The 15,099-nt window shown below is 39.8% G+C and overlaps 1 non-coding gene across 1 annotated transcript; it reads right to left on the bottom strand.

Annotated features, from left to right (window-relative positions):
* Positions 1-3,495: 3,495 nt before the first annotated feature.
* On the bottom strand, positions 3,496-3,602 carry LOC114686226. Its single transcript, XR_003733558.1, has one exon. It is a non-coding gene; the product is annotated as a U6 spliceosomal RNA (small nuclear RNA).
* Positions 3,603-15,099: the final 11,497 nt, after the last annotated feature.

Genomic DNA, 15,099 nt, shown 5'->3' with positions numbered 1-15,099 from the left:
GTCATACATGCTGTATACATAATAAATAAATATTTTTTTAAAAAAAGAGTTTTTTAAAGAAAGACATGCAGGCACTTTCAAGATGAAAACAGTAGAATGAGGAGTTCAAGTTCAGCCTCTAGTACATTCTGAGTTCAAAGCAATCTGGGTAACATGTGAGACCCTTTCTCAAAAAACACAAAATAAAAACCTATTCAGTTGGGCAGCTGCAGGTATACCTCTAATCCCATAATTGGGGAGGCAGAGGAAGGCAAATCTCTGTGAGTTTGAGGCCAGCCTGGTCTACAGAGCAAGTTCCATGACAGCCAGGGCAGTTACACAGAGAAACCCTGCCTTGGAAAAAAAAAAACAATAAATAAATAAATAAAAACCTATTTAATATTTAAATTCAAAAGCACTTTTTAATACTGAAGCTCTTTGTAGTTTCTTTTCTTTTTTTTTTTTTTTGATAAGCTATGAGTAACATGATAACTTCCCTCAACATCAAATATAGTAAAGAGATGTATTATTTTTCTAATGGTAGAATTAACAATAGAATAAGTGGGGAGATAACTAATATACAAAGAGGAGGTACACTTTTTCCACCTATGCAGTTCATTTATCTATAAATAAATAAGCTTTGCTCATAGGTAAAGGATAGGATTGTCTACACAAATACTTTGAATATCCAAAAAGACTCTTAAAATCACATCTGATGCTTTTAATGCTACTGTTTACAATCTGTTTCTTTGTTTCAATCAGAATCTCTATTGAAAATTACATACTTATGTTGAGGGATATTTGATCACACTGTGTGAAAATGTGTTACTATTTTATTCTGATTGGTCTAATAAAGAGCTGAATGGCCAATAGATAGGCAGGAAGAGGACAGGCAGGATTTCCAGACAGTGAGAGAAACTCAGGGGATGAATCTAGGTACAGGGATTTTACCAGGGAGACATGGAGAGAGGCATAAAGAGGAGAATTAAAGAACCATGTAGCAGAACATAGATTAATAGAAACAGGTTAATTTAAGTTACAAGAGTTAGTTGAGACCAAGCCAAATCTAAGGCCAAGCTCTTATAATTAATAATAACTCTCTGTGTCATTGAGGGCTGGCAGTCTAAAAAAAAAGTCCAACAAGAAAGTCTAGCTACAGACTTACGAGAAGGAAATATAACAAACCCCCAATTTTCCAGAGTGAATTATATATTCATTAACTCAATCTATTGTCTTCTGACTGCCAAGTTTGAGATCATCAAGTAAATGACACAGTATTTGTCTCCAACAATTCACTTCTAGGAATGTAGAGATAGCTCAGCAATTGAGAGAACTTGCTCTTACAGAGGTCTTAAGTTCAGTCGCAGCACCCATACAAGGAGACTCACAACTTCCTGGAATTTCTATTCCAGAAGATCAGATGCCTTCCTCTGGCCTCCTTGAGCTCTGCATTCATATCCACACACATGCATACAGACACAGACACAGACAGACAGACAGACAGACAGACAGACACACACACAACACACACACACACACACAATACATAATTAAAAATAAATCTTTAAAAGAATATATATTTTGTGTGTATATCTGTGAATACCTGTGGGAGCCCATTCTCGGGTTCCTCGTGGCTTTACCCAGCAGGTCCAAATAGAGGATGATCAGGACCACGGGCCTGAGAGCAGGTGTCTGAGATGGTCTGCACTTGGCTGTGCTGGGGGAGGAGGTCTTTTGCTCCACCCCTTGGCATCTCTATAAAAACCCTGGGCCAGAGACAGTCGGGGCCCATTGGAATAGGTTCCAGGCCCTCTCGAGGCTATCCTTTATTTTCTATCTGTTTATCTCTGCAAGATTCTCCTCTATAAATCCTTCTATCTAATATTTCCTGCTGATTGCACTCAAGAAAACTCTGGGGAACTGTGGGGGTGGTAGGTAAACGCCCCACAAATACCTTCATATATTTAAGTGTGCTATATGCAGGCCTGGTACCCTGAAGGAAAAAGGAGTCAGATCTCCCTAAAGTTGGAGTCACAGGCAGTTGTGAGCTACTTGAATTGCATGTTAGAAACTGAACATAGACCCTCTTACTGGCTGAGCCATCTCTCCAGCACTCCCTGGAGATTAACATTTTTATGGGCACTCTCAGCTCTATGCTCTGCCTCCTGAGAGCTGGGATTAAAGGTGTGCACCACTATGCCCACTCTTGCCAGACTATTATTTTATTTACTTATTTAGTTTTCTGAAATAGGATTTCTTTTTGTAGACATTGCTGTCCTGGAACTATCTACATATACTAACTGGGCTAGCCATAAACTCACAGAGATCCCACTGCTTCTGCCATGCCTGGCCAAATGATTATCTCACCATGGAGTTTCTTTTTTGTTGTTGTTGTTGTCCCTGTTCCTGTAACCATTTCAATATGAACACAGAACCTTGTTGTTTTCCTTGATTTCTATTAACAAAAACCCTCATGTACGTGCTTGGTGACTATGAATAAAATGTGAATATATTTGTATGCTAGAAGTCCAAGTACCTTAAAGTTTAGCATACAATATTTCTTTTGTGTGTGTGTGTGTGTGTGTGTGTGTGTGTGTGTGTGTACCTGCATGAGTTTAAGTATACTACATATGTACAGGTGTCCTCAGAGGATATAAGAAGTAATCAGATTCCTTGGAATTGAAGTTACAGGTGGTTTTGAGAAGCCTGATATGGGTGCTGAGAATTGAACTTAGGTCTTTGCAAGAGCATTAATCATGGAGCCATATCTCCAGCCCTTTTAAAACATACTATATATCATCCATTTCTGTATGGTTGTTGATTTATGGAGTTCATTGACTGGTGGGACAGGCAGAAATCAAACACTCATCCTGTTGCTATTATTATAATTTGCTAAATATTCTAAAATATAATAATGGATGCTTTAGTTAAGCAGAACAGGGGAAGTGGCCTAGACTGGTTTTATGAATGATGACTTCAGAAGAAGGATGACTAGAAATGATCCAGCTAGAAAACTACCATATGGCCCATTTACATCACTTCTGGGCATATACTAAAGTACCTACTACAAAGATATTTACACACTCATGTTTATTGCCGATACATTCACATTAGCAAGTGTACCAGGCTTTTTCTTTTGGGCCATCAATCAGTTCCCAAATCATGACACAAAGACTTATTAGTTTTGAATGCATGAAATTAGCCACATTTCTGGCTAGCTCTTTTAAATTAACCTGTTTCTCTTTATCTACCTTTTGTCTCAGGGTTTATTACCTTTCTTACTTCTGTAAGTCTTATTTTACTGCTTCTCTATGTCTGGCTATCTGGAGTCTGCCTGGTTTCTTGCCCCAGCATGTTCCTCATTCTCTCATCCTTCTCTAGTTCTTCTCCTTCTCCTTCTCCTTCTCCTTCTCCTTCTCCTTCTCCTTCTCCTCCTCCTTCTCCTCCTCCTTCTCCTTCTCCTTCTCCTCCTCCTTCTCCTCCTCCTCCTCCTTCTCCTTCTCCTTCTTCTTCTTTTTAAATATGGAATGCTTCATGAATTTGCATGTCATCCTTGCACAGGGGCCATGCTAATCTTCTCTGTATTATTCCAATTTTAGTATATGTGCTGCCAAAGCAAGCACTCTTCCCCTTCTTTTTGAGTGTAGATTTCTCTTCCTAGTTATTCTGTCTACCTGCTAGCTCCACCTATCCTTTCTCCTGCCTAGCTATTGGCCATTCAGCTCTTTATTGGATCAATCAGGTGCCTTAGGCAAGCAAGAAATGCAACACATCTTTATATAATTAAATGCAGCATAAACAAAAGTAACACATCTTTACATAGTTAAAATCTGGTAAGTAAACCAAGTTTGATCCCTGGAACCCATGTAAAGGTAAAAGGAGAACTAATTCCACAAATGCTGTTTTGTGATCTCTACATGAACACCATGACACACACCAAGACTTATACACAAAAAAAGAAAAGAAGGAAGGAAGGAAGGAAGGAAGGAAGGAAGGAAGGAAAGGAAGAAGGAAGAAAGGAAGAAGGAAGAAAGGAAGGAAGAAAGAAAAAGAAAAAGAAAGAAAGAAAAAGAGAGAAAGAAAAAAAGAAAAAGAAAGAAAGAAAAGGAAAGAAAGAAAGAAAAAGAAAAGAAAGAGAAAGAAAGAAAGAAAGAAAGAAAGAAAGAAAGAAAGAAAGAAAGAAAGGAAGGAAGGAAGGAAGGAAGGAAGGAAGGAAGAAAGAAAGAAAGAAAGAAAGAAAGAAAGAAAGAAAGAAAGAAAGAAAGAAAGAAAGAAAGAAAGAAAAAGTTCTACCTGGGTTGCAGAGTGAGTTCAAAGTCTAGCCTGGGAAACTTAGTGAGGCTGTTGTATAGAAATTAAAAAGGTCTGGAGATCGAGTTCATTGGTAGAGCACTTTGCCTAGCATGATGAGGCTCTTTGCTCAATCCTTAGTATTACCAAAAAAGAAAGCACAAAATACCCAGCTGTTGGAAAACAATCCAAGAATGGAGTCATGTGAGCATACTGAATGCTTATGAGAAAACTCCTAGAAATAGGAGTCTTGTATCCTTATTTTCTTAAAACCACAGAATTGGCCAGGTGTGGTAGTATACACTTTTAGTCCCAGCACTCAGGAAGCAGAGGCAGGTGCATCTCTGTGAATTTGCCAGCCTGGTCTACAAAGTGTGTTCCAGGACAGCTAGGGCTGTCACACAGAGAAACCCTGTCTTGAAAAACTGAAACAAACAAACACAGAATTGTTTTTGGAATGCATTTTCATGCTCCTCCCATGTGTAATGGATAGGAATGAATTTACTTCCGTTGTTGTTCAGATCCCTCTATGGAAAAACATTTTCCCATACGTGGCTTGTTCTTGAGATTGTATTCTGTACCCAGATGACTCTTCTTAACCCTTGGGGTATAAATTATCTTATGTTCAGAATAAACTTGGCAAGTGCATGAGACTTTAGTCTGCCTCATTTTTAAGGCCAATCTTCTTTTATTATTGCTGCTTCTGTTTTTTTTTTTTTTTTTTTTTTTTTTTTTTTTTTTTTTTTTTTTTTTTTTGAAACAGGGTCTCACTCTGTAAGCCCTGCTGGCCCAAAACTATATAGACTAGATCAGCCTCAAACTCACAGAGATCTTCCTGCCTCTGGAGTACTAGGATTAAACGTGTGGGTCACTATGCCCCCAAATACCCTACCCTCTTGACTAATATAGAATGATAGTAGGAGTGTAGAAGAAGCATGAAGTCACTTATGCTAAAAAAAAAAAAAAAAAAAAAAAAAAAAAAAAAAAAAAAAAAAAAAAAAATCTTATCAAATCAGAAACCAAAAGGGAACTTCTTTGAACCTTATTAAATTTTTGTCAATAGTTAGCAGAGCCAACCCATTAAAGTCAAGAATAGGATGAGGGCCCTTTGTGGTAGCACATGTCTGAAATCCCAGCACTTTTGGGCAAGTAGAGGCAAGAGAATCAGGAATTTAAGGCTAGCCTATGGCCATCCTGAAGTAAAAGAGATACTTATTTGGGGGTTTCTATTGCTGTGAAGTGAGACCATTGCCATAGCAACTCTTATAAAGGAAAACATTTTATTGAAGTGGCAGTTTACAGTTTCAGAGGTTCAGTCCATTATCATCATGGTGGGGAGCATGGTGGCTGGGAGTATGGCAGTGTGTAGGCAGACATGGTGCTGGAGAAGTAGCCAAGTCCTATATTTTACAGGCAACAGGAAGTAGTCTCTGGTTCACACTGAATTCACAAAAGAGACCTCAAAGCCTACCCCCATAGTGACATACTTCCTTCAAGACCACACCTACTCCCCAAGCCACACCACCTTCTAACAGTGCCACTCAGATACTGTCTTTTAAAAAGGAGTGGGAGAATGACAAAAACAAGACACTAATAAGTTGAGTCAGGTTATACTGCATTAGTAACACAGTGGTTCAATATTTTTCTTTTAAAAAGATTTATTTATTATGGCTTAGTGGGTAAAGGCACCTGAGAGGACAGACTTCCACAAGTGTCCTCTGACCTCCACATGGAGTGCACATGCATATGCATACATAAATTAATGTAAAAAAAATTATGTGTCTAAGTGAATGCCCACATATATGTGTAGGCGTGGACAGCTGTGCATGCATGTGGAGGCCAGAAGAGAACACTGAGAGTTCTCCTGTATCATTGTCTCCCAATTCCCTGAGATAAGGTCTCTCACTGAACCTGGGGCTCACTGGAAGCTGGCAAACCCTGACAACTCCTTGAAACTGGGATTACAGGTGTGCACATACAGGATGCCCAGCTTGTTATATGGGTGCTCAGATCCAAACTCTGGTCATCATAATTGTGAAACAAGCACTCTAATTGCCAAGTTATGTCTCCATGCCCAATATTTTACTACTTTTTTGTACTTTATCCCCTCTCAAATTGAAAACCTGTAACTCCTTATCTTTATTCCCAATGTAGCCACAGGGAATATATTTCCTTTTTTCTGTATTTCACTATTATTTTGGCTTCTTTAATTCATTTATTGGGGGTACCTGAATCTGGCTTTCTAAGGTACAGGCTGTGATCCCAAAGCCTGTAACTAGTACAACTTTGAGGTTCTGATATGGCGGTAGGTTTAAATATGAAATGTGATAAATATAACTAACCAGTTTGGCCAAAGTATGGTCATGCCCATCACCACCTCAGCCTGAGCTTCCTGCCAGCCTTTTGACAAGTTGTAAGTATCCAGGAGACAAGTTCCTCCTCTGGCAGCTCCCAGGGCTCCTCCTAACAAGGGATTCCTGGTTAATTTTAATTTCTTGGGGCCCAATGCTTCTATAGTTTGATAGTCAAAAGAGGAGCACCAATGTGTATTTAGTCCTTCTAGGCAGGCCAATTACATACCTGTACATGCCTATGATCCTCCACCCCTTGCACTAGAGAAGTGAGGTAGGAGGATTGTCATGAGTTTAAGACTATGTCCTGGAAGGGGTGGAAAAAGAAAAAAAAAGATACAAGCTGCATCTGTTAAAGATTCTACAAGATCAAATAAATGACTGGACTTCAAGACTGAGGAGAGTTAAAATGCTGTAAACTAGAGCCAAATTACCTTGTGTTATTATTAGTCCATTGCCCACAATGTGTCTGACTTATGAGTCAATTAAAATACTTGTATTTTAACCTTAGATTTACCATTAGTAAACCATAGCTTTCACCAATTCAAGCCTAATGATGTTTTCGGGTAGCATCTGAAACCTATAGTAGCTTTCCCTGCTTTACCATAACACAATACAGATGCCCCACCAATGTGTTTGGTAACAATCTGACTTATAATTTTCTTTATTCTATAACTTATAAAAATCTCATGTAGCAAATTAACTCAGAAGTTGGGGAAACCTGAATCTGTGATCCCAGGCCAGAGTCATGCATAGTTGGCTCCAGAATATCACTCAATTCCCTTGAGGTGAGAACAAGTTTTGCGCTGACATATATACATATATATTTGTGTACACACACACACACACACACACACACACACACACACACACACACATATATATATATATATATATATATATATATATATATCAGGGAAATACATGTAACCTCCTGATTTTGTGCCTTGACTGGGAGCCAGGTGAGTTGATTTTGCTACCAGACCATATTGTTTCTACAGGTGATCAGAAAAGTCAGGCTGAGGCTTAGCAATTATCTGTGGCTTGAGGCTATCGTCCAATACAGTCTGGCTCAATTCCTCATGACCTGAGGCTATTATTCAACAAACAGCACACACACACACACACACACACACACACAGAGAGAGAGAGAGAGAGAGAGAGAGAGAGAGAGAGAGAGAGAGAGAGAGAGAGAGAGAGAGAGAGAGAGAGAGAGAGAGAGAGAGAGATTTGAAGAGCCAGTGCATCTTCTCTTATGGGTAATTTTAGCTCTGCTGCCTTGAGGACTTGTGATAAGAAGTCAGAATCTTCTTTAGGGTCTGATTAAAAGGATAAAGGATTATCTTTTGCAAGAGATAAAAACGGTTGGAAAAAACTCATTCCAGACTTTTGGTTTCTGTCTCCAATGATAAGTAGATCATATCATCCTTGGAAACTCTGGCCTTCGCATTTTCTTGCCTGTAGACATTTAAAAAAAAAAATAAAATGGTTTAAAAAATTTATTAAGAGATTTTCTATTCATTTTATATACCCTCTCAACTACTACCAGTAGTTTATGGTGGAGTCATCCTTGTGGATTCCTAGGAACCTCCCTAGCACTCCAATTCTCCCTATTCCCATGGTGTCTTCATTTATCATGGTATCTCTTTCCTTGCTCTCCCACTCTGTTCCCGTTCCAGCTCAAACCTCCCACTCCTCTAAGCTCTCATACTCTGTCCCTTGACCTCCATTACCTCCCCCTCTCACCCCCAGTTTGCTCATGTAAATTTCATCCATTTCTCCATCATTAGGCAATCCATGTGTCCTTCCTAGGATCCTCCTTACTAGCTAGCCTCCCTAGAGCTGTGGGTTGCAGTCTCATTATCCTTTGCTTTATATCTAGTGTCCACTTATGAGTGAGTACATTCCATGTTTGTCCTGAGTATGGGTTACCTCACTCAGAATGATATTTTCTAGTTCCATCCATTTATGTGCAAACCTCATGATGTCTTTGTTTTTCTATGCTGGGTAGTACTCCACTGTGTATATGTACCACATTTTATTTATCCATTCTTCAGTTGTGGGGCATCTAGGTTTTTCCAGGTTCTGGCTATTACAAATAATGCTGCTATGAACATAACTGAGCATGTGTCCTTGTGGTATAATTGAGTATTCCTTGGGTATATGTCCAAGAGTGGTACAGCTGGGTCTTGAAGAAGATTGATTCTCAATTTTCTGAGAAACTGCCATACTGCTTTCCAAAGTGGCTGTACAAGTTTGCATTCCCACCAACAGTGGAGGAGTGTCCCCCTTGCTCCACATCCTCTCCAACATAAGCTGTCATCAGTGTTTTTGATCTTAGCCATTCTGACAGGTGTAATATGGTATTTCAGCGTCGCTTTGATTTGCATTTCCCTGATGACTAAGGATGTTGAGCAGTTCCTTAAATGTCTTTTGGCCATTTGAGATTCTTCTGTTGAGAATTCTCTGTTTAGCTCTATAGCCCATTTTTCAATTGGATTGTTAGGTATTTTGATGTCTAGTTTCTTGAGTTCTTTATATATTCTGGAGATCAGCCCTCTATCATATGTGGGGTTGGTGAAGATCTTTTCCCATCCTCTAGGCTGTCATTTTGTCTTGTTGACTGTGGCCTTTGCCCTACAAAAGCTTCTCAGTTTCAAGAGGTCCCATTTACTAATTGTTGTGCTCCATGTCTGTGCTGCTGGTGTTATGTTTAGGAAGTGATCTCTGGTGCCAATGCATTCAAGCCTACTTCCTACTTTCTCTTCTATCAGGTTCAGGGTAACTGGATTTATGTTGAGGTCTTAAGTTTTGTACATAGCGACAGTTATGGATCTATTTTCATTCTACATGTTGACATCCAGTTATGCCAGCACCATTTGTTGAAGATGCTTCCTTTTTTCCATTGTACAGTTTTGACTTCTTTGTCAAAAAATTAGGTGTTCATACCTGTGCAGATTAATGTCAGGTTCTTCAATTCGATTCCACTGGTCCACATGTCAGTTTTTATGCCAGTACCAAGCTGTTTTTATTACTGTAGCTCTATAGTGGAGCTTGAAGCCAGGGATCGTGATGCCTCCAGAGGTTGTTTTGTTGTACAGGATTCTTTTGGCTATCCTGGGTTTTTTGTTTTTCCATATGAAGTTGAGTATTATTCTTTCCAGGTCTGTGAAGCATTGTGTTGGGATTTTGATGGGGATTGCATTGAATCTGTAGATTGCTTTTGGTAAGATTGCCATTTTTACTATGTTAATCCTACCTATCCATGAGCATGGGAGAGCTTTCCATTTTCTGATATCTCCTTCAGTTCTTTCTTCAGAGACATAAATGTCATACAGGTCCTTCACTTGTTTAGACAGAGTTACCCCAAGGTATTTTATATTATTTGTGGCTATTGTAAAGGGTGATGTTTCTCTGATTTCTTTCTCAGTCCTTTTATTATTTGTATATAGGAGGCCTATTGATTTTTTTGAGTTAATCTTCCATGCTGCCACATTACTGAAGGAGTTTATCAGCTGTTGGAGTTCCCTGGTAGAATTTTTGGGGTCACTTATGTACACTATCATATTGTCTGCAAATAGTGAAAGTTTGGCTTCTTCCTTTCCAATTTCTATCTCTTTGATCTCCTTTTGTTGTCTTATTGCTCTAACTAGAACTACAAGTATTATATTGAATAAATATGGGGAGAGTGAACAGCCTTGTCTTGTTCTTGATTTTAGTGGAATCGCTTTGAGTTTCTCTCCATTTAATTTGATGTTGGCTGTCAGCTTGCTGTAAATTGCCTTTATTATGTTTAGGTATGTTCCTTGCGTTCCTGATTTCTCTAGGACCTTTATCTTAAAGGGGTGTTGGATCTTGTCAAAGGCTTTTTCAACATCTAATGAGATGATCATGTGTTTTTTTTTTCAATTTGTTTATATGGTGTATTACATTGTCAAATTTTCATACGTTGAACCATCCTTGCATCCCTGGGATGAAGCCTACTTGATGATGGTGGATAATTTTTTTGATATGTTCTTGGATTTGGTTTGCCAATATTTTATTGATTATTTTTGCATCAATGTTCATGAGGGAGATTGGTCTGTAGTTCTCTTTCTTTGTTGCATCTTTGTGTGGTTTGCATATCAGGGTAACTGTAGCCTCATAAAAAGAGTTTGGTGATGTTCCTTCTGTTTCTATTGTGTGGAACAATTGGAAGAGTATTGGAATTAGCTCTTCTTGGAAAATCTGATAGAATTCTGTGCTGAAGCCATCTGTATCAGGACTTTTTTTGGTTGGGAGACTTTTAATGACTGTTTCTATTTCCTTAGTGGTTATTGGCCTATTTAAATAGTTTATCTGGTCTTGAATAACTTTGGTATGTAGTACCTATCCGGAAAATTGTCCATTTCTTTCAGATTTTCCAATTTTGTGGAGTACGAGTTTTTGAAGTATGACTTGGCAATTCTCCAGATTTCCTCATTGTCTGTTGTTATGTCTCCCTCTTCATTTCTGATTTTGTTGATTTGGATGCGCTCTCTCTGCATTTTGATTAATTTGAATACGGGCTTGTCTATCTTGTTGATTTTCTCAAAGAACAAACTCTTTGTTTTATTAATTTTTTGTATTGTTCTCCTTGTTTCTATTTCATTGATTTCAGCCCTCAATTTGATTATTTCCTCCTGGTGTTGATTCATCCTGGGTGAATTTGCTTCATTTTGTTCTAGAGCTTTCAGGTGTGCTGTTAAGTCACTAGTGTGAGATTTCATTTCCCTTACCAGCCTCTCAGGTGGACCCCAAAGTCTGGGACACCCAGAACCCTTTTAGTGCAAAGAACCATCCCCCTATTATTATCCAGTTGCAGGATCCTACTAGGTACATTACCCAACTTCAGTACCCTCTCTCACTCCAGAGCTTTAGGGGGCTTAAACCTATCATTTCTGATCTTCTCAGAAAAAAGCTGCTCTGCCCAATCTTTTCGCCTTTTAACATCCCCATACTTGCAGTTAAAAAGTCTAATCACAGAGTACTAAACATAATATCATGGCTACCAGCTCAGGATTTTAAATTCCCTGTGGCTCTTCTTAATATGTTTAAGAATTCTTCTGAGCTCCAGAGCCAGCTTGAATCCACCTGGACAGGTCAGATCCACTTCAGATAAATATAATTCAAACTTTCATGGCCCCGGCCCTCCCCCCTCCCCCTGGGACCCCTTAGGCACTCTTCCCAGGTAAAATCTTTTCTAAATTTCCTTTTCTGACTCGCTAGCACCTTGTCAGACCCAAACAGTCAGATCCAAGCAGCAACAGACAATTCCCCAAAGCCCAAAGTATCAGAAGGTGATGGATGATTCCCAAAGCAGCAGAGGAGAATCAACTACCTCAGGATGTCCTGCTACCTCAAAAGTCCCCTTCCCTACCCCCAAAAGTTAACCAATGGTCACCGAGTCAGCTGGAAGCAGTTTTGGGAGACATGGCTCCCCCATTCCTGTTCACCTGCCATTTTTTATAAGAACAATGAGTCTGGCACTTCAGAATTCCTAGCCACTCCCCCAGCTACATGACCACACATGCACTGTTCAGTAGCCAGGCAAGATGCTTAGTCATCTTAGGGCCTTAGGTGCTACGTAATCCATGTGCTTCATGATCACATAATCTTTGCTCATGCACGAGGGGGAAACTATAAAGTGGGTTCCACCTATTTTTCTCTCTTCCTGCACAGTCATTCCATAGGCCTTTGCACATCTTTTCTATTCCCTTCCCTTAATAAACTCTTATAGTGGGTTTTATTATGCCTCATGGCTTCTCTCAAATGGTAAACAGTGCTGCCTAATAAAACAACCTGTCTGAAACTCTAGCTTTTGGAAATTTGATGTTCTTTTCTGGTCTTCTTAGGTATCCACACACAGACCCATAAATAATAACTTAAGGAAAAGAGATTTAATCCACATTGCAGAGGAGAATAAATAAATTCAGTGTCAAAAGTCTTTTGGATTATTAGTATAAGGGTTTGTTGTTGTTGTTTCAAGATAGGGTTTCTCTGTATAACACTGGGCTGGGCTTGAACTCACTGAAATCCACCTGCCACTGCCTCCCAAGTTCTGGGATTAAAGGTGTGCATCACCACTGCCCGGCCTAGCATAAGAGTTTTATTTTATTTTATTTTATTTTATTTTATTTTATTTTATTTTGAGGGGTGTTTTGTGTGAGAGTTATAAATAAGGTAAGTATATGGGAGAGCAGGGGCCAAGAAGTATGTATAATTAAACAGTCCTGGTCCAGGCTTAGTCTGCTTATCTCCCCTAGTTCCAGGTAATGCTAATTGCTATCATTCCTGGGGGACTAATCTAGTTTTTCCTCTATGGTATAGCCAATCCATCCTAAGTAAGTTCTTATCTGTGAGGATTTGCTGATCTAGGAAGCCAAAGTGACTGAGTTTAGGACAGTGGCCTATCTCTGTGCCTAAGCCACAAGGGAATGATATAGGTTGATAGACAGATATTCCTGACTGCCATTGCTCTGCATGGTCAAACAGATGCCAGACCCAAAACTGGAGACAGACACAAAATGAAAGTAGAAGTACCAGGTTTTCATCCTGCCTATGGTCTCAAGAGATGCAAAAGATGCTTCCAAATGCTTGTTATAGACTTAGATCCTGATGAAACAATGTGAGGATTAGCCTGAGCAAGGGATCCAGAAGAATTGAAATGTTTCAATTTCAGGTGTTGAAGGAGTTCCAGATGATGATGTCAAAGTTCACTTAAGATATACATCTTAACCGAAAAATAAAAGAGAAAAAAAATTGGAGCTAAAGATACAAAGTTCTAACCAGGCAGTGGTGGCACATGCCATTAATCCCAGCACTCGGGAGGCAGAGGCAGGTGGATCTCTGTAAGAGGCCAGCCTGGTCTACAGAGCAAGATCCTGAGCCCCACGTTGGGTGCCAGGTCTTGTATAATATTGGAGGAACCAGCCTCAATATTATACATCCCAGGGGCTCAGGAGAGAGAACTACTGACGGCGAGGACTATTTTCTGTAAATTGAATCTCAGCACACCGAGCTCTTAGTCCATTCACTTTTTCTTTTATTCCTCCCCTTTTCCTCGCTTTACAGTTATATATCCCCCAGAAATCACAATCCTCCCCTCCACCCAGGAAACCCAGCCTGAACTTCCTCAGGCAGTGATTGTCCATTATCAGGATCAAATGGAGGGTTGATAAGAATTACAAAGAGGGGCTCTAGTAATTACCCTTTGTGACCCAAAGGGGAAGTGACTAATGAACTAACTAAAGGCTAAATATGGGTAATGTCTAAGAAGAGGGATCTTACGTGCACAACTATAATCTTAAATGTGTTTGGTAAAAGATGTTAAAAATCTATGAGTTGCTAGGTCAATGGGAGAAAATAAAACTGTCTTCTTTTTTCCTGTGGCTCCTATCTGTTCAGGCTGTCTGCCGTTTTTTCTGCAGGGTGGGGAAAAGGGTGCTCAGTCTCTAGGCAACCTGTGTACAGCTAGATGCCTCTGGTGATAGCTAAAGGGAGATCTGGAACTGGAGGTAAGGTTTGGGAAAGGAGGAAGTTAAGCTTAATTAGCACATCCACCAGGCCTTTTCAAACAGGTGGCCTGGATGCTTAAGTCTGTTCTTAGAGAGTACAGAGGTATCTCTGATAAGGTACTTTCCTCCATCCGGTGATGGACCTGGCCAGATGCTACCAATAATGATAATTACAGGGAGGCTTGAACTGGGAGTTCTGGCTGAGCATAGCTGTTAGCACAGAAGGTTATCTAAATATTCCTAGAAGTGGTTAGGTAAGTAGTTAGAGGTCTATAAAGTTAGTAAGGCTGTAAGAGAGGAGGGGTCTGAGCTAAATTGTGTAAAGCTATTACTTAATGTCTACCTGACTTGGGCGGTGTCCCCTTGTGGAATTTACCTTAAGTCAGGAGACTCGCCTGTGGGTTGTTATCACTTTTAATCCTCGGAAATTGGGTGACCACCTGGGTGATGTCTCCTTTAGTCCTTGAAAGTGGCTAGGGGAGATATCTGATTCCAGAGAAAGCCTTTCCTGAGGCTGTTCTCAAAATGCCTGGAATGTGTATGTCCAGAGAGTGATCAGTCCACACTGTTAGCTCTTCTTAGGGAAAAGTCAATTGGGAAAACTATGAAGGCACACATGATTTTCATAACAGAAGACAGCTGATATATAACAAGCCAAGTAACACCAAAAACTCCTTGGGATTTGGCTTCCTCTGGAGGAATTCCCTGATCCCTCCAGGTAGTGACTTTGCCATAACCAGCTGAGTTCTTATGATATATTCCTGCGGCCCGCAGCAGTCAGGCTCCAAAACAACACAGAGAAACCCTGTCTGGAAAACAACAATAACAACAAAAAAGATATAAAGTTCTTTTATAATTGTTTTACACCAAAGTCCCATCATGGGCCCAGTGTGATGGTCCATGCATTTTATCCCACAACTTTGGAGGCAGAGGCCAGCCAGGTC

The sequence above is a fragment of the Peromyscus leucopus genome, chromosome 10, assembly GCF_004664715.2.
Source record: "Peromyscus leucopus breed LL Stock chromosome 10, UCI_PerLeu_2.1, whole genome shotgun sequence".
Classification (NCBI taxonomy): Eukaryota; Metazoa; Chordata; class Mammalia; order Rodentia; family Cricetidae; genus Peromyscus; species Peromyscus leucopus.
Note: the sequence above shows the minus strand (reverse complement) of the source record. Positions and strands in the feature narration are given on the sequence as shown.